This window comes from Chlorocebus sabaeus, chromosome 19, assembly GCF_047675955.1.
Source record: "Chlorocebus sabaeus isolate Y175 chromosome 19, mChlSab1.0.hap1, whole genome shotgun sequence".
NCBI lineage: Eukaryota > Metazoa > Chordata > Mammalia > Primates > Cercopithecidae > Chlorocebus > Chlorocebus sabaeus.
The window spans coordinates 34,421,201-34,442,383 of NC_132922.1; the positions used below are offsets into that span (position 1 = coordinate 34,421,201).

General features: G+C 53.7%; 1 pseudogene; it reads right to left on the reverse strand.

Moving 5' to 3' along the window:
- Window positions 1–540: 540 nt before the first annotated feature.
- Window positions 541–20,680, reverse strand: LOC103247856 (sphingomyelin phosphodiesterase 4-like; annotated as a pseudogene).
- Window positions 20,681–21,183: the final 503 nt, after the last annotated feature.

The window sequence follows — 21,183 nt, forward strand, 5'->3', positions numbered from 1 at the left end:
TCTCAGGCGATACATGATTTGACTATTTCTTTACCTCCTGCTTTAGCCTTATTTGTATTTTACTGAGCCCTCTTTACTATCTGATTGGCTGTGAGCTGAGCTACAAGCCCCGTGTTTAAAGGTGGGTGTGGTGCGGTCTCCTTCCACAGCTAGGCTTAGGAATTCTTAGTCGGAATCCTTGGGCTGCTCTTGCTGCAGCCTGTCCATGGTCCGGGTCCATCTCAGCTATGTGAGGACACACTCGGTGTTGTTAGAGTGTCTTGTGTGTGCTCGACACACCCCTACTCACTTCTATAGGAGAACACAGAGGACATAGGAAACCTTTAAAACATACATGTGATTCTCTGGTCACAGTTTTGGGTTCAGGCTGAGCTGCTTTGGGCAAGTGGGGCACCCCCCCAACCCCAGGGGGAAGCCCAAGTCCAGGACACAGGCTGCCCCTCAGAGGGAGGGCTGGCTCGTGGGGGCTGCCGGCTTCCCACCACCAGCTGGGCCTCAGCCCTCCTGGCATTCCTGCTGAGCACTGTGGGGCACCTGTGCTCAGCAGGGCACACGGGCATCAGGGATCCTGCTGCAGGCACCCCGTGCCGCTCGCATGAGGACCGTGTTCTCACCGTGAAGGATGAAGAGCAAGGCCCTCAGGACCTGCGTCCTCAGAGTACCACGCACTGCACCACCCGTTGAGAGGCGACCTGATAGCTGGCGGGGCCATGCAGTGAGCGCCTCCCTGTGCTGCCCGCCACTCTGGGCAATGGCCTGCAGCCCTGTGGTGATAAGAGGGCTCCCGTTTTTCATGTGTACTACCCCATCATTTGTGATTGTTATAAATTCATGATTCCTGTGTTCATCAGGAGTTGTCACTGTGTACCCTTCTCCATGAACCTGGGCCTGCTGTCCTGTCAGGATGCTGTCAGCCTTGGGGCCAGCACTGACCTCAGCTCTCCTTTTCTGACATACTGTCCCATTACTTGGCTTGTGGTTCATCCTCCAGCTTCCTGGCAAAGTTCCTGCTCCCTGAAGCAGGAAGAGGCTGAGATAATGCCAAGGAAATGGGGCTGTGGGCCTGGGAGGACTGTGCTGCCGGGCGAGGGTGGCACTGAGCTGGCCACTCCCAGACAGTGGACACAGCTGTGCTGTGGTGGGAGGGGCGGTGCAGGTGTGGCCACGGCACTCTGGAGACAGCCTTCTGAGGCCTGTCAGCGGTATTGTCAGGGCGGGAGGGGACAGTGTCTTGCCCCCAGGAGAATACAGTCTGGGCAGGAAACCCAGAGTGATCGTGTGTTTGGAAGGCAGCTCCAGCCCAGCTAGGGGACCAGGAAAGCCCTCCTGTTTCCAGGGAGATGTGTGCGGCTCTGCCTATGCCTGTCTTCCAGGGCAGTTGGCAGGTCCCGGGATAAGCAAGACTCCTTGGCGGCCCAGGAAGGTCCCTGAAGGCAGCAGGGGCTATGAAGAAACACCTGATAGCCAGTGAGGAACAAGGCATATGACTAGGAAATAAAGAGCTTTATTTTCAGTCTTCAAAAGGTAGGGCAATACCTTTTTTTTTTTTTTTTTTTTTTTTTTTGAAACAGAGTCTCGCTCTGTCACCCAGGCTCGAGTGCAGTGGCGCGATCTCGGCTCACTGCAAGCTCCGCCTCCCAGGTTCGCACCATTCTCCTGTGTCAGCCTCCCGAGTAGCTGGGACTACAGGCACCTGCCACCACGCCTGGCTAATACTTTATGTATTTTTTTTTTAGTAGAGACAGGGTTTCCCCATGTTAGTTAGCCAGGATGGTCTCAATCTCCTGACCTCGTGATCTGCCCGCCTCTGCCTCCCAAAGTGCTGGGATTACAGGTGTGAGCCACCGGGCCCGGCCAAGGTAGGGCAATTCTTAACTTCGTCGTGTGCTTTTGTGTAAATACGAAATAGCAAAATACTAGAACATAAACAGTTTGTCAGTTTGGAGATCAAGTGCTTTTTCTATATTAAGTGTCATTTATCTTGGAATTTAGCTGGGGTGAAAAGTAGTGGAATTAATCAGGAAATGCTATGGAGAGCCAGTCTCCAGCTGCAGGTACATGTGCTTGGCACTGACCAGCTGCAGACACAGATGCAGGCGGCTCAAAGCACCAAGCGGGGCAGGTGCCAGTTCTGCAGTGCCTGTAGCCTCTTCTGCCCCTTGGCAAAGTTGTTATTCAGGGTCTGCTTCAGTTCTGGGCAGGATGGCATGTGCTGTCACAGGTGTGGGGCTCAGAAGCAGGCTGGGGGCGGGTGGAGGGACTGTCACCTTGAGCATCCCCAGGAGTGGAGTGTGCTGGGAGTAGGGCCTGCATGGCCCTCGCTGGGACCCAGTGAGACCACAGCCGCCTCTGTTTCTGTGCTGCCACCCCTCCTTCCCCACTCCCTCCCTGGGGCCCAGGCTGCAGGGCTGCTGTGCTGTCTCCATGCCAGGGGACTCACCATTTCTTGAAGAGGCTCTTGGTGGAGACCTTGGGGAACTGCACAGCTTCCTGGTCCCTGGGTGTAGGAATAGCAGTGAGCCCCAAACAGGCCCCAGGGATGGGGCAGGGGTGACCGGGCACTCACCTGGGAGGGCTAGACCCAGCCTCCTCTGGGGCCACCGGGGCTTCTGGCCCTTTTCCAGGAGGGACTTGAGGTACGCAGCTGAAAGACAGGGACGTCAGCATGGTGGGGCCCACGGCAGCGCCAGGCTGCCCAGGCCCACCCCCACCACCCAGGGCCTCACCTCTTGGGCCTGCAAGATGTTGACGTTTCACAGCTGACAGATGAGCACACAGTGCGGAAGTGTGGTGGGCTTTTGCAGGTGCAGGGGCAGGGTCATTGGGGGGTGTGCTCCCATCATTTCCCAAGCCCAAGGGTGGAGCTGTGTGGCAAATGCCCCCAACCTTCTCTGAAGACAGCGGCTGACACCGTCAGGGCTGCTGCAGCTTCCCCACTCAGAGGCATAGAGGACATAGCCCAGCGCAGGCAGCAGTGCCAGGGAGGACCAACTCAGAACAGAGAGAGGCCCCAAAGAAGGCCAGCAGCGGCCAAAACAGAATCTGGTAGCTACTGAGGCTGAGCCTGGGGCCACGGGCGTGGCCAGCTGCCCGCTTCTGCCCATGAGGCTTAGCAGGTGCCTGCTGGCCACCGCAGGCTAGTGAAACAATAGAGACAGAAGCTGCCAAGGAAGTCGTCCCAGGAACACAGAGCCGACCGCAATCTGGCCTGCGAAGTGATGCACAGACAGAGGCAGGAGGGCATGGGATGGTGGCACCACAGACCTCAGGACGGCAGCACCCCACCCACACAGGCCACCTTGGGCAGGAGCATTGAGAACCCTTTCTGAAGAGGCCAGGTTGTCCCTCCTCCCCATTCTCTGTGGTTGATGGCAGGCGACCACTGGAAGAGCACACAGACCAAGATGGCAATCTTGTAGCTCCAGATGGGCTGCAGCTCTGGGTCCCCCTGGTACTCAATGTCAAACTTTTGCAGCGCATTGATGATCTAGAAACTCAGGCCACAGGGACAGGTCAGAAAACACAGCCCGGACGCAACTCAGAGGAGCGGAGCTACATCTGCTCACAGGGGAGGAAGGAGCTGGGGACAGTTGAGGGCCCAGCCTGCACCTCTGGGACAGGGGCTTCTCACCTGGTACCGACCCAGAGGCATGAGGGTGAGTCTGTCCTCACCCCCGATGCAGTCAAGGAGCTGCTGCTTTCTGTTCCCGTCCTGGGTGGTGCCCAAGGCAAGTGAACTGTGTGAGCTGTGCTCCACTGAGTTGCCAGAAAGAAGCACCAAGGAGAAGGGTGGGGACTGGTCTTCACTCCATGAGCCACTTAACAGTGAGACATGACACTCAGGGTGTGGGCCTACCTCCCACAACACTGGCTCCCTCTGAGTGGGGCCTGGGACTGGTGCTTGGGCTGACCACAGGCTGAGGGGGAGTGGATCCTTTGAGGAAGGAGACCCTGATGGCCTGAGGCAGGCTCCATAGTTCGTACCAGGAATATCTGGTGCAGGTACTCCAGGGCCACCTCCAGGTACTTGTCTGTCTCCGGGCACTGTCCTGCCCTGTCTTGTCCGGGTCGTTGGCTGGGTAGGAGCCATTGGTGACGTGGGGCCAAAGCCCAGCCATGACAGGAAGGAGTAGCCAGGGGGCGCTCTACACACTGGTCTGAGATGGACATGAGGATCAAGCAGGGGATGAGGGGAAGGCAGCCCCTGCTCTGCTCTGTGCTGGTGAGGGTCAACGGATGGTTTGGGGGTCACCGAACATATGTCTGGGCCAGAAGGGAGAGGAGACAGGGCAAGATACGTCACCCACTGCTTCCATGAGAGACCAATTCTAGGGTCTGGCAAAGTTGAGCCTAGGAAGGGCTGGTCTGTGCTCCATAAAGCAGGGCCTGGGAGAGGAACCCAGGAGGCCATCTGGGCCAGGGCCAGGCTGACCCCAGCACAGGCCGCTGACTTGGTCTCCAACCACTGGAGCAATGTCCATGCTGGGGAGCTAGTGGTATGGCTGTGAGGAGAGGGGCCGAGGCTCACCATTTCTCCAACACACACTGGGGCTGGGAGTCGCTACCTGGAGCCTGCTTGTCAGGCATGTACCGCCATGGCTGCAGGTAGCTCAGTCACATTTCCAGGACCTGTGGGAGGTGTGAGCTGAGGGCCCAGTGACCGGGGGCCAAATCCTCCGTTGGCCCGGAGTCTGGTCCCAGACGGCAGCTGGGTAGGACTGGCTCTTCCCATGTTCCCCAGAGGGTGCAGGAGAGACTCCGCCCTGTGAGGTGTGGCTCTCTTGCTGGCTCTTCAGAAGCCAGGGCCGTGGGTGGGCTTTCCCAGCCCAGGGGGTCCAGTGCTCCCTGGTGGGGTAAGGGCTACGAACTTGCCTGGCTCCAGAGAGGTGGGACAGGGCAGGGCTTTCCTACACCTGAGGGTTGGCTTTGGAAACTGAAACAGAACCACGTGGCCCTCCAAGAGCTCCCTCCTCTCCAAGGATCCCCTCCTCTCCAAGGCCTCATAACAACACTTGTTCTCCTCCTCATCCACTCCAGGAGACCTCCCTCATTAGGGTACACAGAGGACACAGGCACCCGTTTGACAGGGCCAGTACAGCTCTGAACAGTGCACCCAGTGGCCAAAGCAATGCTGCAGGAAGAGGTAGCATTTCTGCTGGACAAAGCTCGGGACGGCGGCCCTGCAGGGAATAGGGTGGGTCACCTGCTGCTTGCCCAGTAAGGAGGCCCTGCTCATAGATGAGTCCAGAACTCATCAACAAGGGCTGGATCTGCTGCGGGAGAGCATGTATCTCTGAGAGGTAAGAGCTGGCCTAAGCTTCACTCCTCAGAGGAAGAAACCAAGGTTCAGAGAGGTCAGGGAACATCCCAAGAACACACAGCACGCAGGCAGCCAAGCCAGTGCAGCTCCTGCACGCACACCACCTCAGTCCTACACAAATAGCCCACTCTGCTGGCCCTGGTGGGCCTGGGAGTCAGGGTCACCCCAGCCCTTCTCCAGACAGGTGGGGAGGAGCAAGAGATGGTGGCACAGTGGGGCCTCTCTGGGTAGTCTGGAGAGAGGCTCTGGGAGCTAGCGATCAGCTGGCAGTACCACCAGGCCATCTGGGCATGGTGAAAAAGCACCTTCCTAGCCCTCCAGAGGCCTCTATGCTCTGTGAGCAGGAAGGGACGACTCCTCACCCTGCCCCTCACCATGCTCTGGGGTGAGGTTGCTGTGGGTGACACCTGAGGAGGGTAAGAGGAGACGGCAGCTGAGGGAAGCCGCAAGGGCCACCCACCATTTCAACTCCTCCAGGGGGCTGGCGGCATGGGAGTGGGAAGAGAGCGAGACCTGCTCTGGCTTCAGGTTGTTGGCAAAGGCAAGCAGGTGCTTCAGCAGCAGGCGCACCACCAGCACGTGTTCCCCAGTGGGCCTGAACCACTGCTAGGTGGAGAAGGAGGGGTCAGGGATGGGAAGGACTATGACACCCACAGCACTCAGCCTCCAGGTCTGACCACATCCTGCTCTGGGCCATTTGCTCTACTTTCCCACAGGAGGCACGAACCAGGCCGGGAGTAGGGCCACCGTGCCCTGGGACACCACTGTGCCTGGTACCCAGCGGATCTACCTTGCACTGTTTGGCCTAGACGGCAGCCAGCACGTGGTAGGGAAGCACTTGGCCCAACACCCACACAGCCCACCCTGGGCAGGGCTCACTAAGAGAGACACATCTGCGGGGGCCCTCCCAGGCCTGACCTCTCCCCTCCCTACCGCTGTCCACCTGCAGTGGGCGGCACAGGATAGGGCTCACCAGGCTGTGCCCGCAGGCACTGCTTGATCCTCAGGGCAGGAGAAGGCCGGCGTCACCCCCAAGCTCTGAATCCAGGGTCTCCCACCTGCCTCCCAAGTGTGTGCAGAAAGCACATGGAACTCAGGCGCGGCACCTCAGACCTGGAATTCCAGCACTTTGGAGGCTGAGGCAGGAAGATCTCTCAGGTCAGGAGTTTGAGATTAGCCTGGGCAGTACAGGGAGACCCTGTCTTCACGAAAGATTTTTAAAAGTTAGCTGATGGGGTGCTGCACCCCTATAACTGTAGTGACTCAGGAGGCAGGGGTGGGAGGATTACTTGAGCCCAGGAGTTCGAGAGTGCAGTGAGCTAGGATCATGCCCCTGCACTCCAGCCTGGGTGACATAGTAAGACCCTTTTCAAAAAATTAAACTCCATGACTTCACTTTCCTCCCCAACTCCTTCCACCTGCTCCTCATGCTGGACACAGCCAGACTAGGGATCAGCCCAGGAGAGGCACCAGGCATCACTTCCTCTTGCCCGTGGACCTGTGGTCAGGAAAACCCCAAGATGAGCACAGTGGAGTGTACAAGCCAAACCTTTGATTTGCAGCACACAAGCAGGATCCTGGAGACCCAGCCTGAGAGGAAAGCCTTTTTGCTGGCTGTGGGCTTCCTCTGGTTGCTCAGCATTGGGAGGGCAGGTGGGAGCATCCAGTGGATGAGGGCAGGGGAATGGGGGCACCGAGGGCGGGACCTGAGTCTGAGTGGACATGCTCGCCTCTCCACACTTGCCCTCCAGCCCTTTGCGCCTCAACACATCCGTGCTGCTGAGGCTGGTACAGGGCATGGCCTCTAGGTGTATCCTGGGATGCTGCAGACCCCGCAGGGGCCACTGCCCACATCACCATCCACTCAAGTCTCCCTGTCAGGAAAATGTCCCACAGGTCCAGGTGACACACCCCACAGATCAGGGTCTGAGTCTGAGGATCGAGCTGTGGGGTGAGGGGTATTTTCTTCTTTTTTGGGACAAGGTCTCGCTCTTGTCACCCAGGCTGGAATGCAGTGGCGTGCAGTGGCGTGATCTTGGCTCACCATAGCCTCTGCCTCCTGGGCTCAAGGGATTCTTCCACCTCAGCCTTCTGAGTAGCTGGGACCACAGGTACACACCACCACACCTGGTTAATTTTTGTATTTTTTTTTTTGTAGACACGGGGGTCTTGTCATGTTACCCAGGCTGGTCTCCGACCAATCTGCCTGCCTCAGCCTCCCAAAGTGCTGGGATTATAGGCGTGGGCCACCGTGCCCAGCTGTTTACTTCTATTTATCTGTACTGTTAAGTCTTTGGGCAGTAAATTTGCATTGTTTTGGAAGGAAGGCCTACACATGGTGGCTTATGCCTGTAATCCCAGCACTTTGGGAGGCTGAGGCAGGCAGATCACCTGAGGTCAGGAGTTTGAGACCAGCCTGGCCAACATGGTGAAACCCCATCTCTACTAAAAATACAAAAATTAGCCGGGCATGGTGGCGTGCACCTGTAATCCCAGCTGCTAAGGAGACTGAGGCAGGAGAATGGCTTGAATCCAGGAGATGGAGGCTTCTGTGAGCCGAGATCGTATCACTGCACTCCAGCCTGAGCAATAGAGGGTGACTCCATCTCAAAAAAGAAAAAAAAAGGAAAAAGTATGAGATACTTGTACCTATACTGCCCGACCAGAAGGGCACCAGCAGGGTGGGTCCAGGGTCCTCCAGTCTCAGCCCTGGCCCTCCCTCCGATCCTGACCTGGGATCCTGAGTCATGACATCCTCCTTACAGCTCAGGGGAGCCGATGACCTCCACATGGGAACTGGAAACCCGCCTTCCCCCACTGGTGCACTCAACCCTTCTCACCTGGTCCTTCCAAAGGGTCTGGAGGGCTCACTGCCCATGTCCCCAGCGTCACATGGAACCCTCTCATGCTCTTTTCCTACAGGTTTGCTGACCCAAACTTCTCCCTCAGCTTTGCACCCCTCCTGGGCCACGTGCCCACATGGAGTCCCTGGTGACAGTTGCACCTGCTTGCTGCTTAAGGATATGTCCTCAAAGCCCCACGTTTCCCACTGGGCCCAGCCTTGTAGTACCTCAGCTCACCCCGTGTGGGCCTCAGTAGTCACCCCTCCCACCATAGGGTTTGCCAGATGCTTCCTGGAAGCTGTCCTCCTCACCTGGTGGCCCAAGCCCTCTAGTCCCTCCTCTGCAGTGGCTCCTGCAGAATGGGGTGCCCCCGTGAGCTGTGGCTGGCATCCCAGGCCACCAGCACTCAGGGCCCAACTCATTTTCTTATCTTGTCTTCAAATTCCCGTTCACTCTTGTGCTTCTTCCCAGGTGAACAGGACAGACCCCTGACTGTGAACACAGCTCGTCTCCCCGACTCTCACAGATTCGTTAACTCTGCCATCCCTGAAGTCCCCTATGGGTCTGAACTCTGCTTCACTGACCCCAAATCCATCCACCCACTTGTCATTTCTGCCTAGATAGCTGCAACCTCTATGAGGTCACCACTTACACTCATCCACCTCTGGAGGTGTGTATGAGTGGCCAGAGCTCCCCAGGTGAAGGCCAGGCCCTGACTGGGCTGTCAAGGACTGACAGCCTTTGTGGGCTATAGGGTCAAACCCCAAGTTCTTCCCCCCCCCCCCCCGCCTCACACACAGGCTGTGGGTCACAGCACCTCCAGGCGGGGTGACAGACACTTCTGAAGAAAGCAGAAACCACACCACCCGGGAGTCCCAGGCCTCTATCTTCCCAAGTGGCAAGCCCTGCAAAGTGGGGGTGAACCTTACCACTACAGAGACCTGACGATTCCAGCTCTTCACACCAGCACCAAGCACGGGGCCCCCAACAGCAGACAACTTGTGACACCTCCACTGTCTGGGAGCCTCGCCAGCCAGGGCCATGCACCTCATTCTTCCTCATAGTCACACTTCCGCCCACACCAGGCTACTCTGCAAAGCCAGGGGCCGGGCCAGGCTGGAGGCTGATCCCCACCTCCGCAACACAGGGATTTCATTCTGCCTGGAGCTAAACTCTTGAGTCACCTGCAGCTGACCCCTTGCTTTGCCAGGCATGGACATGCACTCTCGGCAAGGGGAAAGGAACAAAGAACCACAGCCGGTACTTGGTAGGCTGTGAAGAGCCTGGAGGCTAAGTTGGGCAGGGCTCAACTTAGTTGAGGGTGCTGGAGACACAGTAGTGCAGAATCTCCAGCTGAGACAACCAACAGAAGCCGGCAGATAGAAGAGCAGAGGACAAGAGGTTGGATTGGGGAAGGGGAGAGATGGGACCAGACATGGGAGGGCAAAGCAGAGAGAGCAATGAGAATGAGACCAGAAGTGAGAAATACCACAGTGACAATCCAAACAGTCCCAGCAACCACGGGTCAGTGCAGCACCCCCGCTCCACAGCCAGGCCAGGGCTGTGGCCATGCACTCATCAGCCTTGGAGGCCCAGGCAGACACCCTCCAGGCCACCTGGGTGGCCACTCAATGTTGCTGGGGCCTAAAGACCTCCCTACCTTATTGGAAGGGCCCAACTTGCTACCATTCCAGATTAGATCCACCCTCCCCAGTGACTCAGGCCACACTGTCACACATACACATCAGAGCTCTCCAAGAGCCCAGGGCCCTCACTGGGACATGCTGCCGGTCACCAAGACCTCGAGATCCTGAGGCTCAGAAAAGAAACCAGTGGAGCATGTTCCAGAAGGTGAACTTTGCCCAGAAAAGACACACAAAATTGACTGGATTTCCCTGGGTTGTCTTGAGAAATTTACCAAACTGGTATAAGACATGATTAATTCCTATGTGTCTAAAACCCAATCAATGTCCCCTCCATGAGTGGGCTGTCTGAGAAGTAAGGACGAACACAGGTCCCTCAGGGCACCAGGCCCTTCCCTCCACCCCTACAGTCTGCAGGTCAGCTGAGGTGGTGTGCACATCAGCTCTGAATCGAGGAGGCAGCCTCTCCTATAGCACCAGGAACTTTCACCCTCCAGATAAGGTGGGCTTCCAAGGGCAGGAGCTCCCGAGGATCTGGCCAGAACCACACACACCCAGAGGTAGCAGGAATCTGAGGCTGAGCTGGCTCCCAGACAAGACCCTCCAACCTACACGCCTTGCAGCACCATGGCCTGCCAAAGTGCATTCAGCCTAGCACAGCCAGAGCGACGTGCACATCCTGCTCTGACAGCACTATGCCCCTCCCTGAGCAGTGCATCCACTGGGGTCCACATCAGGAGAGAGCAGAACACACCTACTAGACATCAAGACAGGCAGAGCAGGGTGGTGGTGCCCTCCACACCCTTCCTCTGTGCCAGATCTGGATCTCAGGCAGGAATCAGACATACAGGTCCCCAGTGTGGTGTCTCCTCACTTGCAGGGACACAGTGGCCTGCAGCACCATGGCTGTCCTTACTGCCCACAGGGCCACCAGGGAGCAAGCACACACCCTGGACTCAACCAGGGTGAGGACGATGACCCCAGGAGCCTCACTTCTTGCGTCTGGAGACAAGGGCTAGCAGGAATGGGCAGTGATTTCTGTATGGCAGGTGCAGCACAGGCCCAGGTAAGTGGCAAGGGACCTTAGAGGACACAACATCCGTAGCTGCCTTTCTCTCGTTCCCACTCACCCAGTTTTCTCACTTTTTTTTTTTTTTTACCTCAGTTGGAAGAAGCAAAGAGTGGATCATTTCTGGGTACTTGGTAACAGCACTGCAAATCATTCTGAGCAGGGTCTACCCACCCCCAGGTCTGGCCAAGGTAAGTGAATGTGGGCAAGGGAAAGGTACCTCTTGCCTTCTCCAGGGACAGCCACCTGCTTTTCCGTCTGGCCCGTGAGGACACAATCTTCACAGGTGACAGCCCAGAAGAGCCTTTCTGGCTGGCCTTTGAAAGTAGGTGTGTTTCCACTCAGAAGGCAGAAGGAGCAACAGGAACACAATGCAGTGTAGCAGCCCCTGCTCCTGCCAGGCCAGAACCACATGCAGGAACATTGAGTGTCCCAGAGCCCCATGGAAGGAGCGGGCCCTGGGAGCAACCAGGCCCCCAGGTGCATGCAGCTAGTCTGCTCTGGGAGCAGGAAGGGCACTGCAGGCTCTTGGTGACTCAGGAGGCCCCAGCTGGGGTCCTCAGCTTTTCCCCGTTCTCCCATGCAATGCGGAGGGTGAGGATTTGGGGACCCTATGCTTTAAGACAGCCTCTACACTGCAAAGCCTGGGGCTGTAGAACTGGCTGCAGAGACTGTGGCAGAAGCAGATCCACAGCTCTTCCCCAGAAACAGAGGAAGAGTGACAGGATGCTCTTCTGAACTCCATCACCCACAGAGCCTTTATTCTAGAGGAAGCCCTCAAGAATGGTGTTAGTGACAAAGCCAAAGTCTCCAAAGCACACTGATGCACAGACACTGTGGGCACCAGACTACGTGGCTGATGCCACCTCAGGCAGAGTCCTGGATGTGTGTGAGCCAGGCTGCTCCACGGAGGGTGACCGATAGGGGATCTACCGCTTTCTCACTCTGACCAGTCCAGGGGGATGTTAACTCCATGGACAGCAACAGCAGGAGTGACCCAGGGTCTCCGCCACCTCCATGCCTCTGTGACTAGTGTGCTCTCCAGAGAGGGAACAGGGAGAGGTAAAGTGGAGGGAGAGGAGGCAGGCCAGGCCTCATGCAGGAGGGCGCCAGGCCCCACACACCGTGAGAGCGGCTGCTTGTTCATGCTCTGGAGGAGGTGGGGGAGTAGGGGGGACAGGAAAAGGAGGCTCCAGGTCACCACGGTGGGCAGATGTCTGCCCCAGGCAGCCACTTCACGAGAAAACACCAAGTCGCTGCTAATGGTCAAGGAGACGAGAACATGGCTCCCAGAGACACCACAGTTCCGCCACACCCAGAGCAAGACCACCACAGCTTCATCTGTTCCCCTGCCAGGGAGGGGGCTCCAGAGAGGCCAGGCCTCAAGTGTCCACACATCAGGGTGCAACGCCCCCTGCCCCCACATCAGGGACTAGAGACTATGCCCACCTCTTGTCTGGTTTCTGAGTGAGGGGTGGGTGGTGAGTTTCTATTCCCACCATCCAGCCTGGGCAAACTCAGGCAGGGTAAGAAGCAACAGGCTGAGCAGGGTCAGAAGGCGGCGGTGGAAACAAAAACTGTGGAAACATACCTTGGTGTAAGGGGACTGCATTTTTTGGCACATCTCCGAGGAATACTAGCGAAGCAACATTTCAACAAAAATCTGCAAAAAAGCATTGGTCAAATTATCCTCAACAATGGTGGCAAGACCATTCAGTGGAGAAAGGACAGTGCCTCCAACATAGAGCTGGGAACACGGAATATCCACATGCAGAACAGGGAAGCTGGGCCCTTCCTTCACACTATTGCCAAAAACTAAAAGTCAGTCAGCAACCCAAGGATAAGAACTAAAACCATAAACTCAGAAGAAAACATGGGAGAAAGTTACACTGGATTTCACAATGATTAATTAGATATGACACCCAAAGCGCAGGCAACAAAAGAAACAGACAACCAGGCTTTATCAAAGTCAACAGTCTTTTATTAAAAGATACTACTGATAGAGTCAAAAGGCAACCAGCAGGTGTGGTGGCTGATGCCTGTCATCCCAGCACTTTGAGAGACTGAGGCAGGTGGATCGCTTGAGGCAGGTGTTCAAGATCAGCCTGTCCAACATAATGAAAACCTGTCTCTACAAAAAATACAAAAATGAGCTGGCTGTGGTGGGACACACCTATAGTCTCAGCTACTTGGGAGTCTGAGGTGGGAGGATCACTTGTTCCCAGTAGTTTGAGGCTGCAGTGAGCTGAGATTGTGACATTGCACTCCAGCCTGGGCAACACAGAGTGAGACCCTGTCTCAAACAAAAAAGAAAAACAGAAGCAACTCAAGTGTCCACTGGGAGATGAATGGATACACATGATGTGGTACATCCACACAACAGAACACTATTCAGCCTTAAAAAGGAAGGACATTTCTGACAATCTGTACTGTGGATTAATCTTGAGTCCATTATGCAATATGAGATCTAGGAGTCAAATCCATAGAAAGAAAGCAGAATAGTGATTGCCAGGGGCTGGGTGGGGAATTGTTTAACGGTTTAGTTTCTTTTTTGTTAAAAGAGATGGGGTCTCACTATGTTTGCCAGGCTGGTCTTGAACTTCTGGCTTTGAGCAATGCTTCCCTCCTTGGCCTCCCAAAGTGCTACGATTACAGGTGTGAGGCCCCCGTTCCCAGGCCAATTCAGTTTCAATTTTGCAAGGTGAAAAGCATTCTGGAGATGGGATGCACAGCAACGTGAATGTACTTAACACTACTGACTGTACACTTGGAAATGGTTAAGACAGTGCATTTTATGTATATTTTTTAATTAAAATTTTTTTTCTTAATTAAAAAGCAAAAAGAGCCAGGTGTGGTGGCTTGCACCTGTAATCCCAGCACTTTGGGAGGCTGAGGCAGGTGGATTGCCTGAGGTTAGGAGTTTGAGATCAGCCTGGACCAACATGGTAAAACCCTGTCTCTACTAAAAATGCAAAAATTAGCAGGGCATGGCAGCGTATTGGGGGAACCAGCCCCCAGTATTTCAATGTAGATTCTTTTCTATTTTCCTGAGCATCAGCTGGTCTGAGAAATAAAGGGAAAGAGTCTAAAAGAGAGAAATTTTAAAGCTGGGTGTCCGGGGGAGACATCACATGTCAGCAGGGTCCATGATGCCCCCTGAGCCGCAAAACCAGCAAGCTTTTATTATGGATTTCAAAAGGGGAGGGGTGTACAAATAGGGTGTGGGTCACAGAGGTCACATGCTTCAAGGGCAACAAAATACCACAAGGCAAATGGGGGCAGAGCAAGATCACAGGACCAAGGTGAAATTAGAGTTGCTGATGAAGTTTCATGTCCCACTGGGTACGCATTGTCATTGATAACATCTTATCAGGAGACAGGGTTTGAGAGCAGACAACAGGTCTGACTAAAATTTACTAGGCACAAATTTCCTCATCCTAATATGCCTGGGGGCGCTACAGGAGACGGGGCTTATTTCATCCCTTACCTACAACTGTATAAGACAGACACTCCTAGAGCGGCCATTTTAGAGACCTCCCGCTAGGAATGCATTCTCTTTCTCAGAGCTGTTCCTTACTGAGAAAAAGAATTCAACACTATTTCTCCCATTCGCTTTTGTGAGAAGAGAAGTATAACTCTGTTCTATCTGGCCCCTCAGGCAGTCAGGCCCAATGGTTATCTCCCTTATTCCCTGAAAATCGCAGCCATCCTGTTCCTTTTGGATGCCCAGATTTCATATTGTTCAAACACACATGCTCTATAAACAATTTGTGCAGATAACGCAATCATCACAGGATCCTCTGCTTATGAAGATGACAGGATTAAGAGATTAAAGACAGGCATAGGAGATTGTAAGTATTGATTGGGGAAGTGATAAATGTCCATGAAGTCTTCACAATTTATGTTCTTCTGCCAAGAACACAGAGCCAGTCCCTCCATTCGGGGTCCCTGACTTCCTGCAACAGCAGCGGGTGCCTGTCATCCCAGCCACTCAGAGGCTGAGGCAGGAGAACTACTTGAACCCAGGTGGAGGTTGCAGTGAGCCAAGATCTCACCATTGCACTCCAGCCTGGGTGACAGAGACTCCATCTAGAATAATAATAATAATAATGCTTTGGTCTGGAAAACAACAGAAGCTTCCAGTTCTGTCCTGTAAGCTTGCTCTGCCCACTTCACAGCCAGCACAGCCCGCAGTCCACATACCCGAGAGCCATCGGGGCACTGTGGTCCCCTCTGAACAGGAATGATGGTTCCTACCATTCCACCCCTGGAGGAAGCTGTGAAATGGCATGGAGACTTCAAAAAACGCAGCACCCCACATACTAGGAGTTATGTACAAGGTGGGAAAAAGAATCCTGTCTTACATTCCAGACATTCCAGACTGTCAACAGTGAGGCTGAGGCTACCAGGTCAGCCCAAGATCCAGTGTCAGAAGCAGCACCTGCCGATTCTCTGAGGTGTGCCAAGAACACACAGCCAGGACCTGAGAGGTGGCCAGCACTCAGGAAGTGAGCCAGCGCATACCATCCTGAGAGGCTGGATCCCCTCTGGGCAGACAGGGGACTCTGTCACCTACTACTCAAATCCTCTGAATCAATGGAAGGCCTGTGGAGGCTGCACAGACCCCTCACCATTCAGTGTCATAAAAATGCTACTGGGGCAGGGCTTAATATCCACATGGTGGGAATCACAGGAAACATCTCCAACAACACAGGAAATGGAAACTAAAAGACGGAAACAATTATATCACCACGGGCAAAACAAAACAACTCCCGTGGACAGGAGATCCTGGGATGAAAAACACTGTCAATGACATATAAGCTAGATTGGTGGGCAGATTTATTTTCATGTTTTCTAAATGTCATAGCAGGAACATACCAACAATTTAGAATCAGCCCCTGGCTGACGGGCCGTCTCTGGGACACTCGTCCACATAGTGGAAGGTGGCTGAACAGTTTCTTTTCTTTCTTTCTTTCTTTCTTTCTTTTTTTTTTTTTTTTTTTTTTTGAGATGGAGTCTAGCTCTGTCACCCAAGCTAAAGTGCAGTGGTGTGATCTCAGCTCACTGCAGCCTCTGCCTCACCCGGTTCAAGCAATTCTCTGCCTCAGCCTCCTGAGTAGCTGGGACTGCAGGCGGCTGCCAGCATGTCTGGCTAATTTTTGTGTTTTTAGTAGAGACAGGGTTTTACCATGTTGGACAGGCTGGTCTCAAACTCCTGACCTCACGTGATCCACCCACCTCAGCCTCCCAAAGTGCTGGGATTACTGGCGTGAGCCACGGCGCCTGCTGGCTGAACAGTTTCTTTTGAAACAGAAGCTGAGACCAGCTGGGCTCTCACCTGGAGCAGTTTCTGACCTCCGGATCTCATGGGAGGTGGGGTCTGCATTCACAGTCGTCTGATGAGAGATGTCTGGCTTCGGGAGGCTAGTGTGGTGGAGGCTATAGGAAGAAAAGGGCATGGCTGGTGTCCTGAGGGAGACACGGAAACAGCTCCAAGTTACAGGCTCCCACTGGCATAGCCAGGGACAATCTGGACATCAAAATCAGTGGCAGTAGGGACTGATTACAACTTGTTCAATAGCACAATGCTCCCCCCCGCCCCGTGATCCACACTGATATCCCTGAATAAATAGCAAAGAGAGAAGTGTTCCTTACCACAGAGTGACCACTGACCCACCAATCAACGTAGAAGGGATGAAGTTAGAGAACCACCATTTGGCAACCACCCTGTTAAGAGCTGATTTGGTCTAGAATCAACACTGAGGTCAGGCATGGGGGCTCACACCTGTCATCTCGGCACTTTGGGAGGCCAAGGTAGGAGGATTTCTTGAGACCAGGCATTTGAGACCAGCCTGGGCAACAAAGTGAGACCCTGTCTCTACAAAAGCATTAAGCCATAAAATAGCTGGGCATGGTGGCGTGTGCCTGTAGTCCTAGCTACTTACAAGGCTGAGGACGGAGAATGGCTTGGGTCCAGGAGTTGAGGTTACAGTGATATATGATCATGCCAACTTCACTCCAGTTTGGGGTGACAGAGCAAGACCCTGTTTCTAAAACAATAAGACATTTCCAGCCTGGGAAACATGGCAAAACCCTGTCTCTACAAAAATACAAAAATTAGCCAGGTGTGGTGGTGCCTGCCTATAGTCCCAGCTACTTGGGCTCAGGCGGGAAGATCACTTGAGCCCAGGAGGTTAAGGCTGCTGTGAGCCAAGATCACAGCACTCCAGCCTGGGGTGAGAGAACAAGAACCTGTTTCAAAATAAAATAACATAAATTTGAAAAAAGGAGAGAATCAACACCAGATGCTAATACTGGTGAAATTACAAAGTCCTCATACATCTTCCTGATAAATCCTCATTACCAAATTTTCTTTTCTTTTTTTTTTTTTTTTTTGAGACAGGGTCTCATTCTGTTGCCCAGGCTGGAGTGCAATGACGCAGTCACAGCTCACTGCAACTTCAACCTCCTAGACTTAGGCCTCCCAAGTAGCTGGGACCACAGGTGCACACCACCATGCCTGGCTAATGTTTTTCTTTTTAACAGGAACAAAATCATGTTATGTTGTCCAGGCACTCATTACTAATTTTTATCGTTGAGATAAGGTCTGGCTCTGTAGCCCAGGCTGGAGTACAGTGGCACGATCTTGGCTCACTGCCACCTCTGCCTCCAGGGTGAAAATGATCCTCTCACCTCAGCCTTCTACATAACTGGGATTACAGGTGCACACCACCATGCCTGATGTAAATTTTGGGTAGAGATAGGGTTTTTCTATGTTGTCTGGGCTGGTCTCGCACTCCTGAACTCCAGTGATCCCCTACCTTGGCCTCCTGAAGTGCTGGGATTACAAGCGTGAGCCACAGCGCCTGGCTTCACTACTATTTAATCTAGGCACAAAGTACTTATTTTATGGGGACAAACCTGGCTGACATTCTTTCTGCCGAGTGATAACGCTAGCATCATCAGCAATGGGGTAAAGACGCACTGCAGCCCTCCTGATGAGACACTTGGCAAGGACCGGATGTCCCACTGCGGTGCTATTGCCAACAAAGCCCAAGCTGATATCAGCCCAAGGGGCGGCCCTGGGCAAGCCCCAGCAAATATCAGACAGCCCACAGGGCAGCCCTCTCCCTGAGCTGGGAGAATCACTTGAACCCGAGGCGGAGGTTGCAGTGAGCTGAGATGTTGCCATTGCACTCCAGCCTGGGAAAGAGAGCGAGACCCTGTCTCCAAAACATAACAAAAAACAAACATAATGGCTGAATTTGGTGACTCATGCCCATAATCCCTGCACTTTGGGAGGCTGAGGCAAGAGGATCACTTGACCCCAGGGGTTCTAGACCAGCCTGGGCAACATAACTAGACACATCTTACAAAAAGTAAAGGCTGGGTGTGGGGGTGCAGCATGCCTACAGTACCAGCTACTTGGGATGCTAAAGGAGGAGGATCACTTGAGCTCAGGAGGTCAACGTTGCACTGCACTTCAGCCTAGGTGACCAAGCTAGACCCTGTCTCAAAAGAAAAAAAAAAAAAAAAAAAAAAAAAGGTCAGGGTGCAGTGGCTCACTGGCTCATGCCTATAATCCCAGCGTTTTGGGAGGCTGAGGTGGGCAGATCAGTTGAGGTCAGGAGTTCAAGACCAGCCTGGTCAACATGGTGAAACCCTGTCTCTACTGAAAATACAAAAATTAGCTGAGGGTGGTAGCACATGCCTGTAATCCCAGCTACTCAGGAAGCTGAGGTGGGAGAATTGCTTGAACCTGGGAGACTGAGGTTGCAGTGAGCCAAGATTGTGCCACTGCACTGCAGCCTAGGTGACAGAGTGAGACTCCATCTCAAAAAAATGTATATATATAATATATAAAATATGTATAATATATTTAAATATATGAATTAATATGTCATAATTATATATTGTATATTATGTACAATTTATGTATTTTTTATATATATATATATAAAATTTCTAAAAGAAAGAAGTAAAAAGACCCAAAATGTTAAAACAGGCAAAAAAAAAAAAAAAAATCAGGCATAAACCGCTTGGCAGCTGGACTGTGCATCTGAGAGGTGTGAATCCGCCTCCCCTCCGAGTCCTCCACAGGATCAGCCACATTTCAGGGCCACTGATCACTGCCGCCACCCCGGCAGCGTCTCCTCCTGCTGCCCCCTTTCTCCCTGCCACTCTCTGGGGGCACCTGTTCAACATATGAATTGTAGGTAGCGGCCCGGCGTGGTCTGCACATACCAGCAGATCTGGGAGGGGCCAGCATCTGCGGGGAGGGGCCTGCATGCAGCCTCCCGGGAAAGGTGATAGACCAGAGAGACTGAGGAAAGTCGGAGGTGCACAGGCAGCTGCTGCTGGAGCAAAGGGATCTCCTGGGAAGTCAGCCAAGAGGCCCTGGGTTAGGGCCCACTGAGGCCCCAGCACAGCCAGACATGAGAGCTCCTGGTTCACACTCCCCGCCGTGCAGTCCGGCATCAGGCCCAGCCTGTTTGGACTGGCACAACAGGCTCTTTGACCCAGAGTCTCCCTATCAAGACCTGCTCATAACAATCAGGACAGCTTTACCTGGGAGTTGGTGAGGGTCTGGCCCCCCTGGGCTGGAGGAGAGTGTGGAGTGGGGGCACATTGCCTTCAGTGGGCAGGAACCACAACAGGTACCTGTCCACAGGGATGAAGTAGGTACGCCTGAAGTACAGACGTGGAGGGACACGGAGTGGCTGGAAAACCAAGCTATTTGTTAGTGTGGGCTCTGGCCACCGCCTGGCCACCAAGCACCGGCAAGTGCAGGGAAGCCCAGGGCCATGGCCCCGCCCCTCCCAGCAAGAGGCATCTCTTCCCTACTTTTTGAGTGATGAGGCTCAAGGCAAAGGAGAATATGTAACACTCCAACAGATCTGACAGCAGCGTCAGGGGTAAACACACAGGGTTGCTGAGTCACCCACAGCCTCCCTACCTCAGGGCCACCAAAGGATACTCAGGACTAGGTTCAGGCCAAAGCCCCCAGTGAGGGGGAACTGGACCTCATTGTGGTACAGGGGACTGTTGAGGAAGATGTGCTCCTGGATGGACGCCTTCAGAGGACCCTGCAGAGGGATGCAGCGAGGCTGTGGGCAGGTACTGGCACGTAGTGCCTGATACCTGGTGCCCCACACACAGCAGCCTTTGGGAAGGCTGCTGCGGAAGACGTGCACACAGAACCAACCTGTGGGGACAGTGCCCTGTCTCTGAGCAGTGCCTGAACAAGAGTCTTTGCTTAGAACTTCTCCTACCATCTCATAAAAAGCTGCAGACAGCAAGGGTAGCAGTCCTGCAATACCCACGTCCTTTCCCTCTCATATCCCCTGAGCAAATCACTCCTCGATGTGTCCTTGGAGGACTGGAGGAGACTGCCCATCACCGCAGAGCTGTGCAAGGTCCACTGTCCCGAGCACCACTCTCACCACTGTGGTTTACTTACAGGCAGGAAGGAGATGGGAAAGTCAACCTTACAGTCTTCAGCTTGAAGCTTATAAACCAACTTCATCATTGGGCCGCTGAACATTAAATTGACCAAACAAACAAAAACAGGGCAAATAAACTGCAAATTATCTTGCTTTGATTGTTTCTTAAGAAATCGAGAGAGTGATTTAAAGGTAGAATCACCATGAGAAAGCACCCAGCCTCTCTCAGGTAACAAACCTCCCTACCCAGGATTGAGAAACTCCACGATGCTGTACTCCACAGGATCCATGTGCCCCTGTAAGAAGCAGAGGTTTCAGCCAATGAGGACACCATCCAGGCTGCCGAAAATGCTCTCTACCAGCCATGGAAGATGGTATGCAGATCCCGAAACAGTGTGCGGTGAGGCTGCAGGCAGGCCCGGCACCCGGCTCTAGTCCTGCACTGCCTGCTGCCCAGCTCCCTCCGAGGAGGCCACTCCCTGGCTGAGACCCATGGGATCAGCCCTGCGCCCAAAGGAACCCTGGTGTGATGCTGCCAATGAGAAGAGAAGCTTTGGATTCTTCCACTGTGGTACATGGCATACCAAGCAGCGTTGCTTTAGACTTGGGCCAGTTAAGTAAGTCAGTCTCTTAACAAAATACATTTTTTGTGTGTGTGACAGAAGACTAAGGAAAAATAAATAAAACAAAAACAATGAAGAAAATAAAACAAAATAAAATTAAAATTAAAATAAACAAAATACATATTTTTTGAGACAGGGTCTCACTCTGTTGCCCTGGCTGGAGTGCAGTGGTGCAATCACGACTTACTGCAGCCTTGACCTCAGTGTCTGGAAGATGCAAGACCCCAGCCAGGGTTTGAGCC